Raw genomic sequence first — 9,055 nt, 5'->3', positions numbered from 1 at the left:
TACTGTTTTTGCAGAAGAACCATACAGAGGATATTTGCTCTCTGAAAGAGATGCATGAATGAAGACAAAAGGATGAAAATGCAAGATTCAACTTGCTAGAATCTAAAATGACAAGATAGGATATTGGACCAAAGTCTAGGAAATTTGGTCCTAATTTTGGTCCAAGGAGGTTTCCCTCTCAAAGTTACAGAGGACGATAGTGGTCGAGATAAGAGGTGGAATGTTATAGGTATGGAGAAAAGTGACATATCTCCCCGAATTGTCCAAACCCTAGACGATCTGTGGATTACAAGCCCTTATGCAGCCGATGCAAAGAAGGCCACACTGCAAAGGACTGTCCCAGTCCAGCCCTGTAAAGGTCAATGCCACTGATAGCCAACAGAAGGTACAAGAGCTTGCCTCCAATTTGGTAGAGTTGGAAGTTGCTACTATTATGCGCACAAAGAAGAAGGAACCAGTGGTTCAGGATGAAAATAACTCTCCTGCCAAGACTGTGAAGTTCAACCTACCAATAGAGGGACAGAGTAGTATAGAACAGAATAGTATAGTATAGAGCACTGTAGCGCCACAGAGAGCTACAAAGATAGTTCGAGAGATAGGAGCGGAGGCCCAGGAGATAGAAGATATAGAAGCACTTCCAGAAACAGAAGAAGTGCCAATGCTACAATTACTAGAAGAAAAAGGAAAGATGAAAATGGATGTAGCCCCATTCCCCAGCCGGTTGGAGAAGCCTGTGGATCCCATCAAAGATTATGACTTGGTCAAAGACCTAGACACTTTTAAACCAAACTTAACATTCTGACATTTGTTGATGTTGTCTTCTAGCTGCCGAAAGAAATTTAAAAGCATCTTGACAAGAAGACGTAGACTAAGGATTTCTCCTTCAACAGCAACCAAGACCAATAAGGCCCCGGAGCCTGTAAAGGAAGTAGATGTGGCTAATCCCTTCCTAGATCCTAGAACCCCAGAGATTAGTGTATGGATAGAAGGATGCTTTATTTTAGATGCATTGATTGATGGAGGCTCATTAGTAAACATAATGACAGATGTCATAATGAAGGACTTAGGGTTGCAAGGAATTCAACCTACATAGTGGCTTATCAGATTGGCAGACCAAAGCAGAGTCAAACCGTTAGACATCCTTCCATCATATGTAAAAACAACCCTTGCAGGAAGAGACTATTGACTCACATATCTAGTGGTCAAACCAAATTCTTATGGGACCTTGTACCCTCTGCTATTGGGAAGACCTTGGCTTTTTGAAGCAAGAGCCAGGACGGATTGGTTCAAAGGAACCCTAATCCTAGACAGAGGACCCAACAAAGTGGTGTTAAAGCTGTATGGATCACAAAAAGACAATGGATCCACATCCATTGAAGTCATAACTAACTCCTCCAATGAGGTAACAGATGGTACATCAAGAGATGAAGAAGTTGTTAAGCAGATCTTTCCTACAAAAATAGAGGCATAGTCCCTAATAGTGGGCATTGTAAGCCAACTGCCACGGGATGTAAAATCCTTGTCCATGGGTGAATACCTCCTGCCTCAACTAGACTTAACTTCGGAAATCACCTCTGACAGTGAAATAGAAGCATGGATGTACTGTTCTTCCTGTTACATATGACAGTTGCAAAGACAGAGCAGAGATAATACAGTTACAAAGTAGAGACAATATAGAGGCAGAGCAGATACAGAGCCAGAGCCAGAAGCAGAGTCACAAGCTGTAATAGAAGTAGAAGCAGATGCAAAGGCAGAAAATCTGTTCTTCTCCTACAGAGCCTCTACAGAAGCACAGATAGAGCCTCCAGAGGAAGAGGTGGAAAATGATGAGGAAGAAAACGAAGCAGGTTATGAAAGTGCAGATGAAGAATTCCCTCTAACAGAGGATGATCTTGTTGATGTCCCTACAGAGACCTTAGAGGCCAAATATCTCAGGGTACTGGATGGAATGACGATGGTTCTATTTAGGTTGATCAATGGACCACAAACTATGCAGAATCTGTATAAGCAATGGATTAAAAGCATAAAAATTAAGTACACCAGTGGCTCCTGCCACCCTGATCATTCAGTCCAGAGAAAAGATGATGATGATGCCCCTTGTCAAGAGAAGCCAAAGCCCCCAGAGCCACGGCCTCTAGAAGGTCCGTGCTATGTGACATTCTTGGATGCATCTTCTGAAGATGAATCCCTAAGTCCAGAAGAAATCACTACTCACACCGAAGCAAACAAAGCTTTGATCCCCTTCCAACAACTTAAACAGACAAATGAGTCATTTGTTCAGAAGGAGGACACTGGTTCTAGTGGAACATTAGATGAGGATGCTACTCTCTTGAAAGAGTTAGACCTCTATCCAAAAGCAATCCATGGGACATTTATCCACAAAGTGGAAGGTGAAAGACAAGTAACATTCTTGGATGCTGACGGTATTGAACGTCACCTGAAAGTGGGTCTCAATCTTCCAGAAGAAAAACTAGTGGTCCTGCGAGAACTACTAAAGGAGAACTTAGATGTTTTTGCTTGGTCATATAAAGACCTAAAGGGGATTGATCCCACAGCATGCCAACATCACATTGACCTAGAGCCCGATGCCAAACCTGTAAGGCAAAGACAAAGACGGATGAATCCTAATTACTCCGCTCTGGTGAGGCCGAATTATTGAAATTTCTTGAAGCAGAGTTCATTTGTCCCGTGGCTAACAGTGAATGGGTTTTGCCCATTGTGGTAGTACCCAAGAAGAACATGAAACTCCGAATATGTGTCGACTTTTGAAAGCTCAATTTGAAGACGAAGAAGGATCATTTTCCTATCCCCTTTACAGACCAACTGTTGGACACAGTGGCAGGCCATGAGCTTTATTCCCTCTTGGATGGATTCAGTGGATATAACCAAGTCCAAATCGCAGAAGAGGACCAATCCAAAATAACCTTCACCACAGAATGGGGGACCTATGCCTACAAAGTGATGCTATTTGGGCTCTGTAATGCTCCTACCACCTTCCAATGAGTAATGATGGCTGCCTTCCAGAATCATTTGCATAATTTCATTGAGGTGTATCTTGATGACTTTTGTGTCTATAGTTTGATCTGATAGCACTGGGGACACCTAGAGCAATGTTTTGACAGATTCCGAGAGTATGGGATTTCTCTCAACCCCAACAAATGTGTCTTTGGCGTCTCCTCGTGAGTTCTTCTAGGCCATATTGTCTCTGTGCAAGGAATTGCAACAGACCTGGCAAAGATTGAAAAGATTTCCGCCTTAACAGCACCAACAAACCTCAAGCAATTGAGAGGATTTCTTGGCCATGTGGGCTATTACAGAAGATTTATTGCACATTTTGAAACTAAGGCAGCCCCTCTGCACAAGCTCCTAAGGAAAGAAGCTGATTTCCATTGGACTGATGAATGTGAAGAGGCCTTTAATACCCTAAAACAATGCTTGATCCAAGCACCTATTTTGCAGCCTCCTGATTGGACGAAGGAGTTCCATGTGCACACAGATGCATTAGTTGAAGGGCTAGATGCTGTCTTATGTCAAAAGGGCCCCTCTAAATTAGATCAACCAATATACTATGCAAGCTGAAAGATCACTGATAGGGAACAAAACTATACAGTGTGACAGAGCTTGAGTGCTTGGCAATGGTGTTTGCACTAGAGAGTTTCGACATTATCTATTGTCAACACATTTCAAGTTCTATATGGATCATGAAGCCCTATCCTTCCTGATAAACAAAGCAGATGTTAAAAGACGACTGATGAGATGGTTGCTCTTATTTCAGGAGTTCGACTTCGAAGTAGTCACTAAGTCTGGCTGTTCCCATGTCCTATAGCTGATAATCTATCACAAATCCCTCAAACAGAAGAAGAGGAACAAGATGATCTAGACCTTCCTGACGCTTCCTTGTTTCTAGTTGAAATAGTTACTCCTTGGTATGCATACATAGCCAACCTCCTAGCAACTCAACACTATCCTCCTGGCATCTCAAGCCATGAGAAAAAGAAGCTTCTGTTAGAGTCAGCCCCCTACACCTTGCTAGGCGGTGCATTGTACAAGAAAGGCAAAGATGAAGTGCTGCGAAGATGTGTTGCAGGAGATGAAATCGGCATAGTATTGAAAGCGTGCCATGACGAACCTTGTGGTGGACACTTTGCAAGAGAAGCGACAGCCAGGAAGGCTCTGTTAGCAGGATACTAGTGGCCGACCCTCCACAAGGATGCATATGATTACTGTAAGAGATGTGATGCTTGTCAAAGAATGGGGAAACCCACCAAAACAAGTGCCATGCCACTGCAACCCATTCTTTCCCTAAAGCTGTTCGAGAAGTGGGGGATTGATTTTGTGGATCCCATTGATCCACCCACCAGATGGAAGCAGAACAGATACATCTTAGTATGTACGGATTATGTCACAAAGTGGTGTGAAGCTAAAGCCTTGAAGCATGATGATGGTAATAGTGTAGCCCTATTCTTGTATGAGAATATTATCACCCATTTTGGCAGTCCCCTCGAACTGGTGAGTGACAGAGGTACTCATTTCCTTAACAAAATTATGGAGGAGCTGACGGAACTGTATAAGATCCGCCATTGCAAGTCCACTCCTTATTACCCTAGAGCCAATGGCCAAGTTGAAGTCACCAATCGCATCCTTTGCTCGATTCTGACAAGAACGATTGGTGCACATCGTCGCGACTAGAATGATCGAATTAGAGAGGCCCTCTGGGAGTACAAAACCTCCCATAAGGCAGCTACAGGACAGACCCCTTTCCAGCTAGTGTATGGTATAGAGCTGTCTTCCTTGTTGAGCTAGAATTGCCCTCTTTGCGAGTGGCAATTAAAGAACGCTTGGGAGATAATGAGTCACTACAACGCCGTCTCCTGCACTTGGAATGCTTGGATGAGATACAGTGGATGGACTTACAGTGCATGGAAACCACTCAAGTGGGATACAAGGCCTATCATGATAGCTTCATCAAGCACAAGGAGTTCAAAAAAGGTGATCTTATTCTAGCCTATGATTCAAGATTTGGCAAGTTTCATGGCAAGCTTCAATAACGGTAGATGGGCCCGTACAAGGTACTGGCCGTCAATCTTAATGGCTCTGTTTAGGTGCAGACTGTTGATGCCTCTGATGATCCTTTCCTGATCAATGGCTATTACCTGAAGAAGTACTTCCCTCCCTGGGAATCTTGACAATCATAGTCGATCTACCCCTTTCCTTTTGGGCATCGCACTATCCTTCTTGCCATACTTCTGATAGCCCTTATGATTCTCCTCATGAGGCAGTCTCGTTCTGATACCCCCTTGCAGAACCATCTCAACCCGACATTGTTCTCGTCTCGTCTGATCCAACAACAGTGGCGAGGTTGGTCCTGATATATGGTATTTCTACCATTCTCTTTCTTAAGAAAAAAAATACAAGAAAGAAAAAGAAAAGAAAAAAAAGGAAAAAGAAAACAAAAGAAAAAAAAGAGAGAGAAAAGAAAAAGCAAAAGAAAAAAAGAAAAGAAAATGAAACTCTTATGGGAGAAAAGGAAGAAATTCCTTGTCATAACAAGCCTCGTTCCAAGAAAAAGTGGAAATACCCTTGGACGAGAAGCTGACTGTGGAAAAAGTGGTAACACCCCGCAGTTCAGGATAGTTGACTCACCAGCAGAACCTCTTCAGCAAGTAATTTGAAGCCACCTCCCTTGGTGCCCTATCTTTGCAATATCAATCCGTCTGCCCATCTTAACAAACGACTCTTCTTACAAATCATTGAAGTATGAGATTTGTAGGCTGCCTCCCTGTGTATGCCCCGTCCTCAAGATCCTCATGATAACAACAACCGACATGATCTTCATCACCAACCCTTTGAGTAATGTGAGCTTTCATCCTAACAGGATGGGGATGTGAATATGGGTTGCCCTTTGTATATATCAGTGAGCGTGAAACAGAGGGTGGGGGGGAGTGACTAGTCTTTCCCTTTAAATCAAATGAGAGGTGAAGATGTGTGAACGGAGTGTTGTACGCACGGAATGGGCCTCTCAATGCACAAAGCACGATCTGTTCCTGTGCACTGCACCATAAGGCTTCCTGGCCTTCCTTCTTACACTGTATGCCGGCACATGGCGGGATGCACTGTTGCACCATCAAAAGCACACAAGGCATACAACCTCTGCACAAGTGACAGTGAGGATTACATCAATGGGTTTCAGGAAAGGGATGCCCTCTCTATCTTTCAACAAAGCGTGAGACAGAGGGTGGGCTGAGTGTGACTGGTGTTTTTTCAATCAATTATCGAGAGGTGAGGATTGAGGAACATTACGACCTTTGGAGTCAGGTACGTTCCCGTTTCCCTATGCATCCACGGGTTGGGTTTCTGCCATCAGCACAGGACATGTCACTCTATTCTATACACTGCACTGCAAGGCTCCCTGGCCTTTCTCCTTGCACCTATGCCAACCGGGTTGGACGCACTAATGCACCATCAATTGTGCACCCTGGCATACTCCCTCTGTATCATTTCTTTGTCGATTCCTAAACCGGGTGTGAGCTATGGGTTTCATCTTGATTTCCTCGAGTGACATTAGTTATGGAGCGAGTGCCTGCTCTTTCAATCCATTTGAGTGATCGTGAGTTGAGTGCAATATCCCTCGCCATCGATGAATTTCTTGTGATTCCTTCAACCAGCTACCTCCCTGGGTGTTGCCGCGTGGTCCCTGCCACACAAAGGACGTGGGATGAGTACTGTGAAGATACCTTGTTACCTCCTGCAGCCAACAACGCCTCCAGACGCAACCTTGATAGTCGACATTCCTTCTCGGCAATATGGGCCAAGTTTTTCTAACCCTACACCTTCTGTTTCTTAGTACTGGTCATGTTTTAAGTGTGGGGACGTCTGTGGTTGGTCTGACGTCGGGTACTAAGTCCTTGAAGTTTGGTTTACCCTTCCTGTTAGATGTGGGGTACTAAGTCCTTGAAGTTTGGTTTACCCTTCCTGTTAATGTCTTAAGTGTGGGGACGTGTCCCTGCGCGTCTATGTTGCATACCCCCATGCATACGCCCTGTTCTAATCATGCATCTATGTTGTGATTTCATTTTACCCTAATGGGGTCCCTTCCCCACCCTTCCGTTCTATTTCACCCTGTCCTTGGGGTTGTTTCTTGATCATTTATCCTTATTCTTGGTTTTGCACTTCTTTCATGAGAATGTACCCTACGTTCATCGAAAATCAATATAACCTTATAGCCCTGTTCGTCCCTTTGAATTGCCTATTTTTCCTTTTTGCCAACCCCTATTCCGATAGACAATTCTCAAGTTATTAATTTTTGAAGTAATTTTCATAAATTGGACAGTTTTTCATGTGAACGCGTCATTATTGCTTCGGAACCCTGATCTGATGCACCAGCCTTGTCCTACCCATTGTCCCTGACATTTTTCATTTTTATTCCATGTCATTCCGATGCATGGTTCATACGGTATTAATTTTTGCGGGCTTTGGGGCATTTTTTGTGCCTATTTTTCACATTTTTCCATGTGAACCTGCCCTATTTTCACCATAATTCCAATATAATTTGACAGCCGTGTCCTTCCAGCCTTTCCTCCACTTTTTTTTTCCCCCCTCTTTTTTGAATGTCAGATTTTAAGTTATTAATTTTTTCGAGTGTTTTTAGATGCATTTTTTGTGTTTTTCCACGTAAACCCTTCCTAATTTCTCCTAAACTATGTTTTGATGCACTAGTACTGTGAATTCTTTTTTTTTTGACATTGTTTCTTTTTACTGCCTGCTATTTCGACGCACGATTTTTTTCATATTAATTTTCGAGTCTATTTTTAGGCCCATTTTTGGGATTTTTGCCATGTGAACGCGTCCTATCTTGATCGGAACAGTGTTTTCTCATGATAGGGTTGTCGGACACATTCTTCACTATTTTCCTTCTTTTTGCACTTCGTTCCGATGCGCGGATTTTTCGATATGAATGCCCGCATGTGTTTTCGGGTTTTTTTTTACGTTTTTCCCATGTGAACACCCTGATTTTCAACATTTTCTCCTCGTCTCTCGGCCCATTTTTCATTTTTATGGATTTTTGATCCGACAAACGGTTTGGATTTTATTAATTTTTCTTCATTTTTCCCGTTAACCATGTTTCTCACCTCATGCGTGAACGCGCCTGTTCTTGGTTTTACACGCCTTGGGATGCCCCGCAGCGTCCGTGGCTAACGCGTTCCCATCCCTGCCCATTTGACCCCGTCATTGCAAAAATTTTTTACCCCTACCCGCGCATGCGCACGGGTCGGGGATGTGTTCTTCCATTTTATTATTTCTTTTATTTTTCTTTTTTCATTATTAAAAAAAACACAAACACAACAATAGAAGAAAAATTAAATAAATAAAAATGAAAAAATATTTTTTTTTAAAAAAGAGAGAATAAAAATAACAATATCTCAAATTAAAAATTTAAAAAAATAAAATAAAAACTAAAAACAAAACAAAACCAAAATAATTAAAACACACATAATTTAAAAAAAACCAAAAGAACAGAAAGAAAACCAAGCATAAAGAAAAAACTAAGAAAAAAAAAAGAGAGAAAAAAAAAGAGAAAAACAAAAGGGAAACAAAAAAGAAGAAGAAAAGAAAGAAGCACTAAATCAAGAAAATGCATTATTTTTATTTTTTCTTTTAAAAAAAAAATTCCCTACCTGTCCGTTGCGTTTTGCGCCCCTCCCTCCCTACTCCTTCTTCCTCCATAGCCACCAGCTCCCCTTCCTCTGTCCTCCTTCCCTTCCTCCTTCCTTTCTTCTCCTTCCCTTTCTTTTTTTTCTTTCTCCTCTTTCTCCTCCTCCTTCTCTTCTCCCCCTCTACAACGTCGTGTGTCGCCGCGGTCCTCCCCTGCAGCGTTGTGTGTCGCCTCAACCCCCTGTGTCGCCCTCTAGCACTGTCGGACGCCCATTGACGACCACACCACCTGTTGGACACCGCTGCCATTGCCGCCCCTACCCTCGGACACTCGTTGTTGCGCTGTCCTTGCTATCGACCACCTCTCCTCTAGCCCCACCCGCCACCGCGACCTTTGGCCTCC

General features: G+C 43.0%; 1 pseudogene; it reads right to left on the bottom strand.

The window, feature by feature from the left end:
• Positions 1-1,545: 1,545 nt before the first annotated feature.
• The window catches only part of LOC148027303 (uncharacterized), a 31,367-nt pseudogene continuing 23,857 nt past the window's right edge, over positions 1,546-9,055 (bottom strand).

Source organism: Lygodium microphyllum, chromosome 13 (genome assembly GCF_053477565.2).
Source record: "Lygodium microphyllum isolate KBCC chromosome 13, Lygodium_microphyllum_v1.1.10, whole genome shotgun sequence".
NCBI lineage: Eukaryota > Viridiplantae > Streptophyta > Polypodiopsida > Schizaeales > Lygodiaceae > Lygodium > Lygodium microphyllum.
This window is presented reverse-complemented; position numbering and strand designations above follow the sequence as displayed.